The following is a 19,226-nucleotide window of genomic DNA, read 5'->3' as shown; positions in this document are numbered from 1 at the left end:
GACACTGAATGACAGCCAGACACACTATTCGGTGATAGAAAAAGAACTCCTGGCCATGAAATCCGCATGAGAAGAATGGAGACATCTCCTACAAGGAGCAAACCATCCCTTTGAGATCAGAACTGACCACAAGAATCTTAAAATTCTACAAAAGATGGAATGTGTCAACTCCCGTCAGGCTCGCTGGGCGCATTTTTTCTCCCAATATGATTTCACATTGACTTACTTACCAGGTTCCAAGAACATACTAGCCGATGCCCTTTCTAGAAAGCCGTATCCAGATGTGTCTCAGAAGGAATCTCCCGGTCTCATGCTTCCTGAGGTCAAGGTAATCTGTTCGGTGGAGTCTTTCTTAGAAAGGGTCCGCAAGGCCACGCGGTCCACCTCTCCTCTCTCAAAGGACCTATCCATTCAAGATGGTTTATGTTTCAAGCAACAGCGATTGTTTCTGCCAGACAGATTCAACCGTCAGTCGGTTTTAAAGTGGTGCCACGACGATCCAACGGCAGGACACAGAGGTGTTAAGAACACTTTGGAATTGCTTCATCGCAGGTTCTGGTGGCCCGGTATGGCCAAAGATGTTTCAACCTACGTCAAGTCATGTCCGGTATGCTGTCGATCCAAACATTGCACTCAAAAGTCGATTGGTTTTCTCCAACAACAGGACCTTCCCAAGAGACCCTGGAGCCTTATTTCCACAGATTTTATTGTGGATCTGCCACCCTCGGAAGGTTGTTCATGCATCATGGTAACAGTCGACTGCTTCACTAAAATGGCACATTTCACTCCCTTGGCTGGTCTTCCCACTGCCGCCGAGATGGCGGCTGTATTTGCCAGAGAAATATTTCGCCTACATGGTACTCCAGACAAGATTATTTCTGACAGAGGTTCTCAGTATACTTCAAAGTTCTGGAAGGAGCTTTGTGTGAGACTGGGAATGGAACGAGCATTGTCATCTGGCTTCCACCCACAGACTAACGGGCAGACTGAAAGAACCAATGCTACGCTGGAGCAGTATCTTCGATGCTTCACAAATGCCCAACAGGATAATTGGGTTAGTCTATTGGTCACTGCGGAATTTGCCTATAACAATGCCAAACACAGTGCCACTGGTCTCAGTTCTTTCTTTTGTTCCTATGGTTTCCATCCCAGCTTTATTCCTTCTCTCTCCTTTCCTCCTTCTACCACTTCGTCTGTGGATGCCCTACTTACCAGTATCTCGGAGGCTCACAAGTCTGCTACAGGATGTTTGCGGGCAAGCAGTCTTCGGTATCGATCATACTGCAATCTTAAGCGCCAGCCTGTTCCGGCATGGCGGAGGGGCACCAAGGTCTGGTTATCTACTAGGTTTCTGCCTCGCTGGCTTCACCCCTCTAAACTGTCTCCCCGGTACCTGGGTCCTTTCCCTATACTTCGCCAGATCAACCCCGTGGCTTTCCGCCTCCGGTTGCCCAAACACATGCACCGTCTCCATCCTGTGTTTCATTCCTCTCTCCTGAGGGAATGTAGGGGTGATCCCTACCATCGTCCTTTGCCACGGGACCCGGTCCCCAAGGTGGTTCCTTCCGATGAGTATGAGGTGGCCTCCGTTCGTGACTCCCGCTATCGGCGGGGTCGCTTGGAGTATCTCATCCACTGGAAAGGGTACCCCCGCTCGGAGGACTCCTGGGAACCGGTGTCTCATGTGCACGCTCCGGCGTTAATTCAGCGGTTTCACCGTCTGTTCCCGGGTAAGCCGGGGCGGGTGTCCCTTGGGGGGGGCATACTGTCATGCCGCCGTCTTTTGGTGGTCGCTGGCGGTTATGGAAGGCTTGGCGTTGGCGGCGCCATTAGATTGTTCCGTGTTTTTTCCTTTCACTTCCTGGTTTGACGGTCTAGCCTTTTTCTCTTGTTTATGTATTTAACCACGCCCTCTCCTGGGCTCTGTGCATTGCAACTTTGTTTCCGTTTCCTGGTTGCCGTGCTACTTTGTTTTCCGTGCCTTTTCCTGTTGTAATTTTCCGCGGAGTCTATCGCGGTATCCTTTCACTCAGCTTCTCCCCCTTCCTTCCCTTTTTCTGCCTTTCCGTCACATCGGTCCTCTTACCTTTCGGGGTTTCTCCTCTCCTTCCTTTCTCCCGGATCTCGTTCCTGGTTCCTGGCAGTACTTCCATTCCAGTCCCTCGCACTGCTCCTAGTTCAGTATCAGCATCTCCGGACTATCCAGCCTACTGCCGCACCGAGAGACTTACCTTGATTCTCCTGCTCCGGTATTTTCCTGCATTTCCGGGCTCTCCAGTCATCTCTTCCTGCACAGCATCCGTACCAACTACATCGTAGAGAGGTTTTTTTTAGCGGCTGCTTTTTTCCTCTCGTTTTGGTTTCTGCGGGACGGGGGCCGGTTGCTTCCCTGTTTATCAGGGGATCAGGGTGGCTTCTTCCCGCGGACGGCCGTACCTCTTCATAAAGAAGAAGAAGCCCAAGAACAAGGCCTCCAGAAGAGAAACCGTTTCGAAAGAGACAGGTGAGGAGAAAGGGGAGGTGGACGTTGAATTATCAGATTTGGAGGATAATCCGCTGGTTCCCATCATCCGTGACAGCAATTGGGGCAGGGGAGGCCAGGACCCCTAAGGATACATGATGGCCCTGGTACCAATCTCAACGACTGTGGTGTTTAGCATGGGAAGGAGGAGGTGAAAAGGAAAGTCTTGAGGAACTTTGGGAATTTGAGGAGATCCGGCTCCAGGCAGAGAGGAAGGAGGAGGCTGTTCCGGAGGAGGGAGCCAGCTGAGGAAAAAGATTGGCCACCAGCTCGTTCCAAAATCCCAAATCATCTGATTTTACGCCATCGCCTAACATGACTGAATAATTGTGAATGCGTCTATGGAAGACCTTAGACAAGGAGGTTAGTGTGAAGCTGAGGGCAGAATTTCCTGGCCCGGATATTGAGTGAAAAGTAGCAGCTACCCAAGAAGTGGATCTAAAGATACACATGTTTGTGGGCAAATCGCTTAAGGGTAAAGGCAAAGGACATGGACACTCCTATAGATCCCCACACTTTAACAAGTTTGGCCCGGAGGGCTGCCTTCCTTTTTTTTGCAATTCTATGTGCACCATTATGATGGAACATCACACAAGGTTATGTGTGGAAATTGATAGCCGGTTAAGCGATCTGGCATCTTCTAAGGATGGGGCCCAAGGCCCAGGGTTGTTGTTTGGTGACCCATTCTCTAAAGATTTAGCCAAATTCTTTGGAACATGTACTGCATTGGGCAAGGCCCAGTCTTCAATTGAGTCTTTGAGGCCAATGTTTTTGCTATGGCTGGAATAGGGCGGCAGTGGTCATCCCTACCTCAGCAGTTGGTCAGGCTAGCACATCTCTTCACTTGTGCCACAAATATTTTTGAGAATTGGCAACCTTGTGCTATCCTAACTGTTATGAGGCAAGAGTAAAGTCACAAGCCTTTTGAAGAGTTTACCGGGGCTTCATTAAGTCAGCTTTAGAGATCGGTACCCTGGGGGTACACTGGACCACTCCCCACGGAAGTGTGGTGCAGGGCTGCTCCGGCGTGCACGTTTTTGGGTTATGTGACTGTATGTATTGAGGGGGGCTTGCTGCTAAGGCCTTAACATCAGGGGAAAGGGACAGTATGGTTGGAACTTCTCTGGCACCTTGGAAGAACTGTCCACCATTACAGCCACCTACAGTCAGGAGCACCTCATTTATTTCCTTGCTTCATTCCTTCCTTCCTTACTTCCTGGTCATTGACACTCTTTTTTTAAGAACTATGTTTATCTGTACATGACATGGTGGCAGGCCCAGTAAGAACACGAAGAACTGCTCCACAAAAAGTATTGAGTGTCGGCCTTGTACGGGCCACGCAGATCACTCTGCGGCACAAATGATTAAGTGCGTAACATATGCAAAGTAAGGAGGCCCACACAGTCGTGACAGGCATCAACTCCACAACTTTATTAACTGCCCAACCCCCTTGAGGCTTCCTGTCTCACCACGTCACTTAATACCCTCTGCCCCCAACCCTAGCTCTACCTTACACATAATAATGTAGACGTCTCGGATGTCCACAATGTCACAATGAGCCGAATACATGTTGTAAAAAGGTACAACGTTCACTTGTTACAACGTTTGGTTTTCTCGTCATTGTGTCCTTGTATTCTGGCATGCTCTGGCCATGTTGCTCCTGTGAGTTGCATTCAGGTCTTACTGGGAACAAGGTGTATCCGTTAGTAGCCCTTTGTGCGCCCTTATGACCCCAAAGCTGAGGCATAGCGCTCAGGTGCCACTCGTTCTCCTTGGGTCAATAACCTGACACATAATATTGTAATGGTTCTGATTGGCGGCAGTGCACTAAAAATATTGACTAAAGGAGTTGTAATCATTTTCGCTCACAGGGAAGCTTTTACTTCTCAGAGGCTCTCAAAATGGTGCCTGTAGTGTTGTGATATTCCGTAGCCAGGCAACTGCACTTTGTCGTCCATGTTTGGGTCTGGTTGAGAACGGCAATTTCTAATTGCGTGTTTTTTTTGTTGCATATGAAAAGCCCACCAATACACACCCAGCCTTTTATCCTTTTGAAATAACATGCGTGAACACATGTTATCCAATATTGATAATAACCCATGTACTTTAATGCGTTTGGTGTGTGGGCATGGGCTTCAGCAGAATGATGCAATGCACGTGAGAAATCATTCTCTTGGCCCACCATACCCAGATGATGTTCCCATGTTTTTATTCCATCACATATGTTCCCCTCCAAAATGGCGCCAGTAAAGATAATACTGGCAGGCGCGAGGGCTAATAGCTGACCTTTAAAAGGACGTGGTATGCTCTTGGACATGGGACTTGACGAGCACTGGGTGCCAACGGTGCCGCGTCTAGGTCAGGGGAGGTGATCCTAAAATAAAAGTGAATTCCTTTCCCAGGACTCTTTCCATGGGGCACAGCAGGGATCCCAAACCCCACGGAGCTGGAGGAGACCGTGTCTGTTTATGTAGCAAATATATGATTGGACAAACGTCAGTCAAAAATACATTGGAAAATCTAAATGCCGAGCGTGGCTGGACTTATCAGTGGAAGGCGGGACGCTCTGATGGCTTTCCCTGATGGTACAGGGCCTGTCAGGCCTGCTGTTCCTGGCATCCCCCCAAGACTCTGTGAGATCTGTCGGGCCTCCCCCACTTGCCTGCCTCACAGATCAGCCATCATTTTTACAGCCAGGCACCACGAGTGCAAATTTTCAGAACCCATGCCAGAGAACTGTGTAGAGTTAACCCATTGTTAACTAATCTCCGTGGCTTTTTTCACCATACACTCTTATTGCTTTATAGACCTGCAGCGAGAGCTGTACTGGGCGTTATGGGCCCTGAAGACCGAGTTAACGAGGGATGAGGGACCATAACGCCCGGTACGGCCGAGCTGCAGGTCTATAAAGCTATTAGAACACCCTCAGTTTTTAATTAAAGTACAATAAATGAGACATGTTAAGTATAAAAAATTGCTAAATAGTAAATAAATGTGTCATACAGGTAGTGCCTAAGTGTTGTAAATGGGGTGTTGTGTGTATGTCCTATTGTAGCCCCGTCATGTTCGGGGCTTTGCCTACTCGGCTGTGTATTGATTGGAGAAACGCCATTCTTTGTCGTGGAAGCTGAGCGTCATGTGTGCACGCCTTTCCCGCCTATTGCTGATGATGCTTTCATGTCACTTGCAGTTCATTCACTCTACAGACAAAACCATCTCTACGCCTGTTATGACCCTCTGCGTTCTGTATGTGTAGCTGTTGCCCAGATTAGCAAAACCCACACTGCCACAAAAACCTGCTTTCATGTACTGCACTGAATGTCGTCTCCTTGCGAGGTCATTAGCAGGCGTTGTTATTACCCATCTCATCTGCATTCAGTTTACTTCCAAATGGAGTCACGTTCTAGGATGCCTACCTGCGAGCTCTAGGTTCCATGCAGATGTCTGAGAGCAGCGCATTTGCCTTCTGAGCTGTCTTCCTGGGGGGAGGCTGAATAGTCTCGCATGGCTCAATTTGCAACGTGCATTGGATGGATTTTGTTCGTAGTGACAGGCGCACGATTACATTGTAATGCGGGTGACCTGCCACGCTTTGCAAATGCTGCGGTAAAAATCAGAAATGGATATAAACGCTATTGTTGCGACTTGCAAGCGGAAAGCGTTTCCTTCAGGTGAATAAATGCAACCCGAACTGCGGGCTATACCAGTTAGTATAGCCCGCAGATTGACCAATCAGGATTGCCAAACACCCTCTAGGGTGTTCTAATATTGTTTATAACCGACCGCGAACTTGTAATCATGGCTGAGTTTTATTCTCTTCGTTATGAAATTTGCATTATTCCCATCAGGAATAAAGCACATAGTCCCAAAGGATTCTATTAACCATGAGGGCTATAACAGCCGTCAAAATGCCCTCCCCAGGAGTTTAGACGGTCCAGTGGTCGAAGTGAGGAGCGGGAGCGATTGGGAGCGGTGCTCCGCTACTTTTTTTGAATTAAGATTTGCTGCTCTTATACTTTTATTTTAAAAAGAAACCTCTCCGGAACGGTTTTGTTTTAAAATACATGTGTAGGAAGAAGTTGAAACTTGCACTTTCAGTGCACTGCACTGAATGTTCCCTTAAACAGCAGGTGCATGTGTTTGGGGGTTTATATTGTGTGTGGGAGGCAGTGTGGTGACGGGGTTTGTGGGGAGTGGGTGCAGGCTATCAGGGAACATAGTACCACTACTTCTTTTCGTACACTTCGACCACTGATAGGACCTAGCAGGACTTGGCCTATAAGATGTGAAAGTGTTGGCAAAGTAACGTACCCCCTCCCCCTTTTGAGCAGTGGTGCAATTATGGGGAAATACCTCTGATCGCTGGGCCGATTGTCAACCACGAATCGCTCAGTCTTCCCTGTGTGATTTTCATTATGCTTTGTAAATTCTTCCTGGGATGACGACTCGAGTACTCCTAGGGACTTAATATGACCTCTGAAAAGTAACGTAGTAAGTCAAGCCCACCCACTCCAATACATGTTGCCTGCTCTTAAGGAGCCCTGTGGTACAGTATGGCAGATGCCAACTTGTGGGATCAGAAATACCTACGAATACGCAGAGGAGCTGCTAATGGTCTCCGTTATCGTGCTTTGCAGACCCCTTTCCTATTCACGCCTCTATAGCGTGTTGAATGTTTGCTGCGTATTTTGAGGCGCTATACGTACAACAAAAGCACCCAAAAATGGGGAAAAAGGTTTTCTTCTTCATGGGATAAGCTGAAAAGTTAGCAAGCTCCTCCAAAAGAACACGCACATTCTGTGACTTATTTTTTGATTAACAATGAACATGACTTCTAAGTACCCTTAATCAATGTAATTGTGTTCTTGGCCGTGAACTTGGAAGGAATGCCCGCATGGCTGCCTAATGCAAAGGAGTCTGAGCCAATTTTGTATAAAACGTGCATAACAGAATTTATTATCTTGTATAGTGTGCTGCTGAGGCCCTGAGCCTGCCTGCCCTGCTGACTGACTGCTGTTGACAACTACGTTGCAATCGGATTAATTAGCCATGTCATGCAGTTAGTGTTTGCGGTACATAACATGTGCTTGTTCACTATAGCAGAATTTGCAGAGCCTTTTCACCTTTCTTCAGGGCATAGATTGATCAAGTTCAATAACCAATGTCGAAATGCATATTGTGCGAGGATAACTGAGTGTGTTAAATGTCTTTAGTGCCCCCCACCATCTCCCTGGTCCCCCCCTGATATCTTTAGTGCCCTCCACCCTCTCAATGGTCCTGCGTGATGTCTTTAGTGCCCCCCCACTCTCTCCCTTGTCCCGCGTGATGTCTTTAGTGCCCCACACCCTCTCCCTGGTCCCCCGTGATGTCTTTAGTGCCTCCCACCCTCTCCCTGGTCCCGTGTGATGTCTTTAGTGCCCCCCACCCTCTCCCTGGTCCAGTGTGATGTCTTTAGTGCCCCCACACTCTCACTGGTACAGTGTGATGTCTTTAGTGCCCCCACCCTCTCCCTTGTCCCGCGTGATGTCTTTAGTGCCCCCCACCCTCTCCCTGGTCCCCCGTGATGTCTTTAGTGCCTCCCACCCTCTCCTTGGTCCTGCGTGATGTCTTTAGTGCCCCCCATTCTCTTCCTTGTCCCGCGTGATGTCTTTAGTGCCCCCCAACCTCTCCCTGTTCCCCCGTGATTTCTTTAGTGCCTCCCACCCTCTCCCTGGTCCAGTGTGATGTCTTTAGTGCCCCCCCACCCTCTCCCTGGTCCCCCACGATGTCTTTAGTGCCACCAACCCTCTCATTGGTCCCCTGTGGTGTCTGTTTGCCCCTGCTCTTCTCTGGCCCCTCATCCTGCTTTGCTCCCCTACCCTGCCTTGCACGATCTATTGTTTCCTGCTTTCCCTTTCCCCTATCCCTTCTTCCACCCCCCCTTTCTCCATAACCACCATTGGAGTTGTCTTGATTCACTATGTTTCACCATCACCGGCCTGTTGCCATCGCTTGGATTTGACCTTGTGGACACATTGGGCCTCATTACATATTGCCCGTTATGGAAACAACGGTGGCGGTAAACCCGCCGCCACCGTTGTTTCCATGCCGGGCGATCACAACTCCTGCAGGCGGGAGGTGATGTTCCCGCCAGGCCTGACCTGGCGGGTTTAACACCGCCCGCCTGCAGGCGGACGAGGAAACACCGGCAGCATTACGAGATGCTGCCGTTGTTTCCATGATCCCCATTCCCATTGAGTCCCATAGTACTCAATGGGAATGGGGATTAACACCATTCTGCCTCCGTGATTCCTGGGAAACAGGGGTTGTAATCCCCCGGTAATTCCGGGAATCACGGAGACGGAATGGTAATACGAGTCCGGCGGTAACCAGGCGGTTTTACCGCCTCGGTTACCGCCGGACTCATAATGAGGCCCATTGACTTTTGTTGCTTCACTTTCTCAACTCTCATGCTGGACCTCCCCTGGATCTCGTACTCAGGGTGGCCCTGAACCATGCTGTGCCCATCGTCATCTTGAATCCTTGCTCACATTTTCTTCGCCCTGCAACATTATGTGATCTATTGGACCTCCACAACTGTATTCACTCTCCCCTCTGCTTCTCCGCTCTTCTTCACTGTTTTACTCTCTGCACTCTCCTCCTCTCTCTTCTCCCTCCCTCCCTTACTTTTTTGTATGCACCGACTCTATCAGAATTGTCCCTAACCTAGTATGATAATATCAAATGTTTGTCTCCTCCCCCTTCTCTTATTTGTTTCCTTGCCACCGGAACCAGCACTATTTGAAATGTCATCAGCCCTAGTAAGATTGTCACTTGTTTTGTTCTTCTCCTTCTCCTTTGACTTCAACCCCCCCGCCTATTGTTTAATTCCGGCACTACCTCAATTGTCATCAGGCATAGTAATGTAGCCGCATGTCTGTCTCATTCTCCTCCCCACGCCCCTCCCCTCCTTCTCATTGTCAATAGCTTTTACTCTATCACTAATGTCTCCTGACCTGTTTGATAGCAGCTTGTTTGTCTAACCCCCTCCCTCTCCCTCATATGTTTTCTCATCCCTCTCCCCCTCTAGCACTATCTGAAATGTCGTCAGGCCTAGTCCGATAGTCGCTTGTTTTTGTTCTTCTCCTTCTCTTTTGACTCCAACCTCCCAGCCCCATCTATTGTTAAATTCCGGCACTACCTCAATTATCGTCAGGCATAATAATGTAGCTGCTTGTCTGTCTCATTCTCCTTCCCAACCGCCTCCCCTCCCAATCATTGTCAAAAGCTCTTGCACTATCTGAAATGTCTCCAGGCTGATTACGATAGTTAATTTCACATTTTGAATATATGAAGGACTTGTAAGAATGTCACTGTATTCTCCCTTGTTCCCTCCCTGCCTTGAATCTCTTTGAAACACATTGTGTATAGGCGCTATATAAATAAACAATCAATTCAATTCATTTCAATTTAAAACTTGTCACAGAGATCTGTGTTCATATGGCAGATCACTGATCCCCAATATGTAGAGCGCCCTTTCTTCCCTCTGAGGTTTGTAAGCCAGCAAGAGCGGACTATGCTTTCCCAGTCACAGCTTCACTCACACTCCACACGCATCCATAAATAACTCGGCACAGGCGAGGTGCGGAGCGGAACCTTCTTTAATCACTATCACCCATGAACTAAACTTGCTTTCCCTTCGCTTTCAACATGTGGCCCAATTTTGGAACCACCTACATAATTATGTGGGAGAACACGGGGCCTGTCACTTCACAACGTGACATCCACCCCTTTTTAACGTGCAGCGTCACTGAGACCTTCACCCCATTTCTTCAATGAGTCTCTGGGGTTTCACGTGGGTTTGTTGAGGTCTTGTGTGCCGATAGAGTTCTTGTACTATTGCGTCGTTACTTTCATTGTTCTCTTCTCCTTCCGACTGCTCCCCATCTCCCAGATACAGGTAATCTGCGAGCTGGTCGTCTGTGAATGTGTGCGATGGTTCCCCTTCCCGGGGCAGGCTGCCCACAAGTTGCATAAAGTGAGATGATTTCCTTGGGACGGAGTGGTGGTGTTCTCCACTGGCTGTTACCATAGTGCCCTTTCTGCTGGTCACTACCAGCCATTCCGGCGCAAATGTTGGGTCTTCCTTTCTCACTTTTGGTTGGCATACCACCAGTTGGTCTCCTGGTACAATGTCACATTCCATTGCCAATCGCCGCGTGTCGGCCCTCTCTTTCATTCAATTCAATCCCGGGCTTTGGCTCTTTGTTCTTGAGGTATGGTATGAGGCAGGGATGGGGCTTTAGGTAGTCTCGTTCTAATGACTCATCGAAACATAAGGTCGGATAGGCTGATCCCAATGGTGCTGTGTTGCATATGTCGATATTCCCAGAGGAGTTGATATAGCGCCTGTTTGAATGGTTTATTGACAAGGATAGCTGTTTGCAGTGTCTGTTTGATGTTGACCATGAACCGCTCCATGACACCATTGGCTTGGGGCATCGCAGGATTATCTTGCAATGTTGGAACCCCATATAGCGTGCAAAGTTCTCAAAGTCCTGGCTCATGAACGGTGGCCAATGTCAGACTTCATTATCTTCAGTATTCCGTAGGTCGACAACATGTGTTCTAGTGCTGGATGACGTACGTCGCTGCAGTAGAGTCAATCAGTTGGGCGTCCGGGAAATGAGAATGTTCATCGACCAGCACCAGAACATACACCCAATGTGTAGCAGTCCGAAGAAGTCTACGGCCACTTATTCCGAGACGCCTTCTGGGAGAGGGGACATTTGTAGTGGGTTGGGGTGCGGCGGGGGAGTCAGCAGCATGCAGGTGTTGCATCTGCCAACAATCTCCTCCACTAGGGCATCCAATTTGGAGAACCACACCTTCTGACGCAGATGTTATTTCATGGAGACCACCCCCTCGTGGCCTTTGTGCTCCAGCATGACTGTCTGCTCTGGCAGCGAGGATGGAATAATGACTTTGCAGCCCTTCAGGATGATGTGGTCATCCACCACCATCAGTTCATCTTTCACCAGCTCCAGGGACTTCATGTCTTCCTTCACAGATTCTGGTTCCACTCTATCCTGGTGTTTGGCGTCGGCTGTTCTACTGGTTCAAATGCAGTGAGTCACTATCATCAGGGCTGGGTCACTTTCCGAATACTTCCACAGGGTGGCCCAGGCTACTGGCAGGGGTTGCAGGTGGAGGATCACGTAGTTGATGTATGCGTCAGCGGTGGAACGGCTGACCTGTGGGAAAACTGTGGGGTGCCGAGACAGGTAGTCGGCCGGATTGTTTTCTGTACGATATCAAATTTGTAATCCTGCTGTTGCAACCCCCACCTGGTGATTCTGGGGGGCATTCTTGCCTTGGGGTCGCCGAACATCGTTACCAGGGCCTGGTGGTCAATGATGACTGTGAAGGCCTTCCCATACAGGAAGAGTTGAAAATACTCACAGGCCCACACCACTCCAAGGCTCTCTTTCTCTGCCTGTGAGTATGCCTGTTCCGTGGTCGTGAGACTGTGGCTTGCATAAGCCTTCTGGGTTTGCAGGGTTCCTTTGTGTTAGAATGCCACAGAGGCCAACTGGGCTGGCATCGACAATGACCTCCGTCCTTCTGTCGGCATCGAAGTAGGCCATGTCCTCAGCCTTAGAAATGTTATTCCTGAGGGTCTCAAATGCACATTGGCAGTCTGGCGACCATTAAAAAGGCTGGACCTTCTGAGTTAGTAGGTGGAGGGGATTACTGATGGTGATGTAGTCCTGCAAGTACCTTGAGCAGTAACTTGCTAATACCAGGAATGATCGTAGCTCTGAGATGTTTTGGGGGTGTCTGGGCCCTGTTCAGCGCTGCCACATTGTCGAGGTCTAGCCTCATGCCTTTCTCGGAAAATATGTGTCCAAAAAATCAGAGGGAGCCTTTTCTGAACTTGCATTTCGCCCTGTTGAGCATTAGCCCCACTGCCTTTAGTGCTGAGCAGTCCTTGTGTAGGGCTGCATCGTGTTCCGCATTTGACTTGCCAAAGACCAGCACATTGACCAAACACTTCAGGCAGTTCAGGACATAGCGGATGGCTTTGTGTAATTCATCTTGAAAAATCTCTGCCGCATATGAGATGGCAAAAGTGAGCCGTTTGAATTGAAATAGGCCCATGTGTGTGACGAAAGTGGTAATATACTGTGACTCCGGCGCTATCTCGATCTGGTGGTATCCTTTTGTGAGGTCTAACTTCAAAAAGAACCTGGTGCAAAGCAATAGGTGTATAATGTCTTTTATTCTGGGTGGCTGGTGCCATTCCCTTTCTATCACATCATTTGCCCTCCTCATGTCTACACACAGTCTGATAGAGCCGTCAGGGGATTTCTTCGGGACGGTTACTATGGGGGATACCCATCTGGTGGGCCCTGTCGCGGCCTCTATGACATGTTGCTTTAGGAGTTTGATGATCTCTGACTCCACCTGCCTTTGGATATCCATGGGTATGCCACTGTAGTGTTGTACGATGGGCTTGACCCCTGGGTTAATGTGGAGCTGGATGTTGCAATTCCTCAACTTGCCTAGTGCTTTAAACAGATTGGGGAGCGCTGCTTCAAAGTCCTCGGGTCTTGCAAAGTACGTATGGGCCATCAGCTGGTATAGAATGTGCACAAGCCTCATGTCCACCGGTGTCTTAAAGCTGATTATACAGCCACTGTTCACTTCCGTCTTGAGGACGTGCAACTGGATTTTTGCTGCATGAACCTTGTGTGTACACACGCCAGAGATGATGCCTTTGCAGGGACGTGGCATGGTGGAGCCGTAGGGGTAAATATCAACGTGGCCTTTCTGAGCTTCGGTGCGTTGGGGAGAGTGTTATACACCCCTTCAATGATTATGTTAACCCTTGCTCTGGTGTCCATCAGGAACTCCAGCTGTGCGCCATTCACTTGGAAGGCCAGCACTGGGCTGTGTTGTTTTTCTGTGTTGTTGTTTAAGGCCTAGACATATCCTTTCTTCCTCTGGTCTTCACTCGATGACAGAGAGTCACTGCTGGATGGCATCCACATTTCGATGTAGCGGATGTAGCATCTGCGGCTGCTCCGTCTCGGACCTTCAGCTGGCCTGTACTCCTCTCGAGTGTATGCATACCTGCGGTCACATTCTTCACATCGCAGGCCATCTGGATTGTTGATGAGGACCACCCTCTCGGGGGCTTGATGGTGTTGTCCACCTACTTTCCCTCATGCTCCTCCGACTACCCGGGGGAAAGAGGGTGTTTTTGCAGACAGCCTTGAAGTGGTCGTCACCACCACATGCAGCACATTTCTGTACCAGGGCAGGGAAGTCACCTGTGTGGGGGTATTCGAAACCAAACCTGTAGCACCTGGCATCCGTGCATCTGGGCGGTATGTTCAGTGCGGTGCAGAGTTTGTTGATGGGGTCTGGTTCAGGGGTCTTCGGCTGTAGCATGACTTTTCCCATGTTGTCCAGCTGGGACTCAGCCACTGCTTCCATGCATGCCAGAGCAAGGATTTCTTCCAACGACCGCTGTTTCTGCAGAAGTTTCTTTCAAAAACACTGGGAGTCACACCCAGCAATGACCTGGGATCGTAGGGCTTCCTCGTTGGAGTATCGATGGAATTCGCAATGTTTTAGTTTGATGTGCAGTTGCATTACATAGTTGTCGAAGGACTCCCCTTTATCTTGGCGTGTGGTGTGGAAGAGGTGCCTCTCATAGTCAACATTGATATGGGGTGTAAAGTATTCAGACAATTTGGTGGGTAGGTCATGATAGGATGCGCTGTAAAGGTTGACGAGTTCCCCTGCAATGTCTAGGACTGCCGGTCCGACTGCCATGGATAACGTGTTTTTTGCGCTGAATATCATTGTTGAGTCCTATGGCTCCCACATAACATTTTAAGTTGCGTAGCCATGTTGACCATCTTGGACCCAGATTGCTGGTGTCGGCATACATCGTACGCGTGGGGAAGGTGCAGTACTTGAGAGCCCCCGCCTGAGGGGGGTGCCTGCCCTGAGGGTCCTGCTCCCGACGTGGATGTAACCTCCTCCTCAGACATGATTGTGGCTTGATTGAGCGTTGCTGGGCACCTCCTATTGTTTCACAACGGGTGTGGTGGTGGTGGAGGAAAAACCATAATGTGGTATGGGCGAGGTGGGTAGGTTTGTGCCCTTGTGCTTGTCCTTTTTGGGCCTGTGGGGCAAGGTGAGGTAATCTGGTACTCCTTAAGCCCGTGCCTTACTGAGCCTTTTCATTGGGTTTGGCTGGAGGACTTGTAGACTGCTAATGGTGCCGGGCTCCTTGCAGAAGACTTGTTTACTTGATTCCCAGTGTGGCTGCTGAGTGTCACTGGCAGTCTGTGAGCGTGTGTAGGGGTGTCGCTTAATGGTGCCGGGCCTCCGTCCTGTGTTGTGGATGTAGAGTGTCAGCAGCGCTCTCCGAGCGGGTACGGGTGTGTGGCTTAATGGTGCTGGGCCTCCGGTATGTATTGTGGATGCTGAGGGTCAGCAGCACACTGTGAGTGGGTGTGGGGGCGTGGCTTAATGGTGCCAGGCCTCCGTCCTGTGTTGTCCCTTCCCCACCATACCTGAGAGCCTGGGAGGCGGAGGTGCGCCGACACGCGAACAGTGTCTGACAACACCCTGCGGGCTGCCTTCTGGGGAAAGGGTTTGTGGGGCACAGGCTGCCTTCTCTCCCACGCGCATGGCTTCTCCCAGGCAGCGGGACCTCCTGGCATGCGCTGGACGTGGCATGGGGTCATTGGATCCCGCGTTGCCAATGTCAGCCAGCAAGAGTGGGTCACGACGCTCTTCCAGTCATGGCTTCACCCACACTCTGCACGCATCCATTAATAACCTGGCACAGGCGAGGTGCAGAGAGGAACCTTCTTTAATCACTATCACAAGTGAACTGAACTTGCTTCCCCTCCCTCAACCCGCCCCCTCCGTAGCCCAACGTCACTTTCCCTTTCAACATGTGGCCAAATGTGGAACCACCTACATAATGATGTGGGAGAACATGAGGCCTGTCACTTCACAACGTGACATGGTTGATCAGCTTGAGTACATATATCTTGATTACACTAACACCTGCTGTGCTACAAAGAACATGCCTCATTAGAAGTTCGGCGCTTTGGTAAATTTATGATAGTAGTTTGGGAAAAATCACTTTTTGGCATTAACAGAATTATCACCAACTTGACTTCTGAGATTGGAGGTTAAGTGCTGGATTTACCTCCAGTGTATGGCTGGAGGTAAATCCTCCACTTTACCTCCAAAAAAGTGTTGGATTAACCACATCAGTATTACTGCTCATGCTAAATCCAATAAAATCCCCATGGATTCCAAGACTCCAAAAATGGGGCTTAACACTGCTTTACCACCACTCATAATCCTGTGGGAAATTCACGGAACTGAGTGGCATTATCGGTAAATGAGTTTTCCAGTAATTCCAACAGAATTACCACAAAACACGCAATGAGGCCCATTGTACAGGCACCAGAAAGGATTATTCATAAAAACAAGCACAGCATCAGTATGGTGAAGCAGTTCAGCTTGGTTCATATAAACGAAGGTTGTAAAAATTGGATAGCCACCAACACAAATTTGTAAATAGAGGTGATTAGGTTGCCAAATTCAGGACAGTTGACCCAAAGATTCGTAGTTATGTCCTGCCTTTTCCACCAAACAACACTGTGATCTGGGACTGATCGAATGATCTCACTGTGCTTGCTTTCTCGCATTCTAGAAGTATTGTTTAGCTCATTGCCTGTACTTTCTTTCTTGCAGGCTGTTTGAGTGGAACGGACCCCAGACAGGAGAGAGACAACTACATGTCACAGACCTCTGGTGAGCTTCTTTTTTCAGTCTGCATTTATGGCACAAAACAGTTTTCTTTTTTCCTCCCAGTTTAAAATGTTGTTCAGATGATGAATAACAATGTGCACATAGGTGTCAACCAATGACTATAAGTAAGTAAACGAATGACACTGTTTCTGTAGTTGGGTGTATTTTAAACTTTAAAATACAATACTAAATACAATACTAAATACAATACTAAAACCCAGATAGGATTTGTTAGGCTCAAATCACTTCCTATTTTGATAGTTTTAGATCTCCATTCATGATGGAGAAAAAAATAACTGCAATCATTCTCCTTTTCTAGAACATGTTTCTATAAGGATTTAAAATACTATATATTGTCATGGTAGTTTATCATGTGATTTATGTCCTTTCAAGGTCAGATCTACAGAATACTATTTTAGTTAATGAAATTCCAACATTGACAAATAATTACACCTTACTGTACCCACCCTGCAATGACCTTCGGGCTCCAACTTCAAGATTAGGAAGTTGTTCAGCGCACTTGTGGGAGTTTCACAAAGCAGTGGGCGATGATGCAGCTACTTTGCACTGTGCTGTGTTATACTGCACGGCTATAAGCGATGACACTGTAGGTCTGCAGTGAACAGCACACCCATTTTCCTTGAAGCACAACGCATTTTTCATATACTGCTAATGTTTGCTTTATCGGCTACTCTGATTGGTGCTCTCTGTCGGTTTGTATAATATGAACTCATATCTAGCTCTCCTCTATCACCTACAACATAATGGAATGGAGAAAGGTAACTATCAGGTATGGGATATTTATTTATTTATTTATTTATTTGTAATGCGCCGGTAACTCGCAAGTTTCGGGGCGCAGAAACATGGACACGAGGACTAACAGAAATGGGACGAGACACATGAGATATATTCCACTGAGGCGTTTTGAATGGCATCTGATTGATAACGAGAGTGAACCTTGATTTGTCAATGTCACTTGAAGTTTTGCATGAACTCCCTACATTTCTTTTCTACGCCCTCCCTGGTCCAAAGCACCAGCTCTGCGGGGGAAGGCGAGGGGTGGCCTGGTGGAACTATGCACAACAACACAAATAGCAGGTCAGGTCCCCTCTTCCGTCAACCCACGGCTTTCAAAAATGGTAAAGAAAATACCCTACTTACAGACCCCCTCCTCCATCTCCCTTCCATACCTCACTCCCCATCTCCAGCACCCAAAAGGAAATAAATTAGATGACCGGTGAACGGCCAAGCACCCCCCCCACCTTCATCATATGTCTTACCCAACCCAGAATGGAATCAATATAGCTGGTCTCCTACAACCTTCCCCTTCCCAAGAACCCAACAGCAAAATATTTACTTGGCATCATGCCACCTTCCTTCACTTCACTCTTGGGGCCGTGCCTCCCTCTGCCACCCAAAGGAGGAATACATATAGTGGGGCGTTCTTCCAGATGTTCCACGCCACCCTCAACCTTCCAGGCATGCCTCCCTTAGTGTGTGGGAGCAGCGTGTCTGACAGTCACAGCTGCGGCGCTGTCCTTCATCAGATCATTAGCAGTGGCTCCCCCAGACTCACAGCTGTCACTCTGTCGGAGAGAGAGGGATTGGTGCGCGCATGGTGCTGGACTTGCTCCTCATTCCTTGACTCTTAGGATAGGCAGAGAACATGCTTCACCCACCTGCTGTGATGTTGGGCAGGTGATTATGGATTCCACAAACCTCTGCTAGGATACCACAGCAGGAGGATAAAGCATTTCAAAAAGGAAATAGTTGTTGATGGCTTTCAACCGAAGCCGCACACAACGCGTAAGAACCAAAGACGGTAGTGAGGTTCTAGCACGCCGCTGTTGATGATGGTAAGGTAGTAATGCAATTTGTCAATCTTCTGCTACGGAATCCAGGTAGCCCTGCCATTGAATGAAGTGCTATGCTGCATTAAACATTCAGGGAGCCTCTCCATTAAGACACTCACCATCTTAAATGATTCACTGTAGGTAACCAGATGAAACAGTGGCAATCAGGCTCAGCAACGATTAGCTTTCACGGTCTGCATCTCGATAACCTTATGCTACAATTCCTGCTCACCTGCGTGGAACAGAATCACTGCTCATATTCTGCAATTCCGATGACGTCTGCCTGGCTGAGCAACCATGATGATCCAGCAAACTGCAGCGCTGCATTGAATTAGCAAAGCCTTCAAAGGGATTCCGGTTCTAAATGCACTTGTGTCAGAATGAGATGTAATGACAATGCTGCCAACAGAGGCTCGGTCAATTTCAGCGGCAGGATGCTAGCAGTTCCAGGCTTGCTGAAAACAGTCCGAGCATTATGACAGAAGAGAACGTGTGCAGAAAGAAGTTGGCAACTCCAGGCCCAGGGAGTTGGTAGCTCCAGCCCCACCCAGTTAATTTCTACCCAATTCCAAAACTCTAGCCCTGATATTCTTACTTTATTTTAGAACCAGAACTAGAAGCTCTACAAAGATATTAAAATCGTGCATCTCAAAATTGTAATACTTGCAGGTTCTTTGAAACTGGAATATGTGTTTACTTATAATCATCGCGTTGTGTGGCCGAGCTGGCGCTTTATTTATATTTTCATAGTTTTCAACAGCCCCTAGTCATAGAAAACCCATTGACATTTCATCAGGCTTTGACTTTTCCCCAGAGCCGTGCTTTCCAATTTTTCAAATTGTTTCTTTCTGATTGGATTGGGTGACCCGCGTCAAATCCTTCATCCAGGGCGCATGCCCCCTTGCTTTGATGTCAATGGAAAAAGCCACTCTAGCGTTGGGGTGTGTTATTGGTTTCAGTGACCGCCTCACTCTGCCCTGTGCGTCATCTTGCCATTGCCTTGAGTCTGACAATAAAAAAGG

General features: G+C 48.5%; 1 long non-coding RNA gene across 1 annotated transcript in view; it reads left to right on the top strand.

Moving 5' to 3' along the window:
- The window catches only part of LOC138511026 (uncharacterized), a 94,372-nt gene that overhangs the window by 56,895 nt on the left and 18,251 nt on the right, over positions 1-19,226 (top strand). Inside the window, exon 2 of the long non-coding RNA XR_011280544.1 lies at positions 16,295-16,354. This is a non-coding gene — a long non-coding RNA (uncharacterized lncRNA). The remainder of the gene's footprint in view (positions 1-16,294; positions 16,355-19,226) is intronic.

This window comes from Ambystoma mexicanum, chromosome 6p (assembly GCF_040938575.1).
Source record: "Ambystoma mexicanum isolate Mex_15411 chromosome 6p, UKY_AmexF1_1, whole genome shotgun sequence".
Lineage (NCBI taxonomy): Eukaryota > Metazoa > Chordata > Amphibia > Caudata > Ambystomatidae > Ambystoma > Ambystoma mexicanum.
This window is presented reverse-complemented; position numbering and strand designations above follow the sequence as displayed.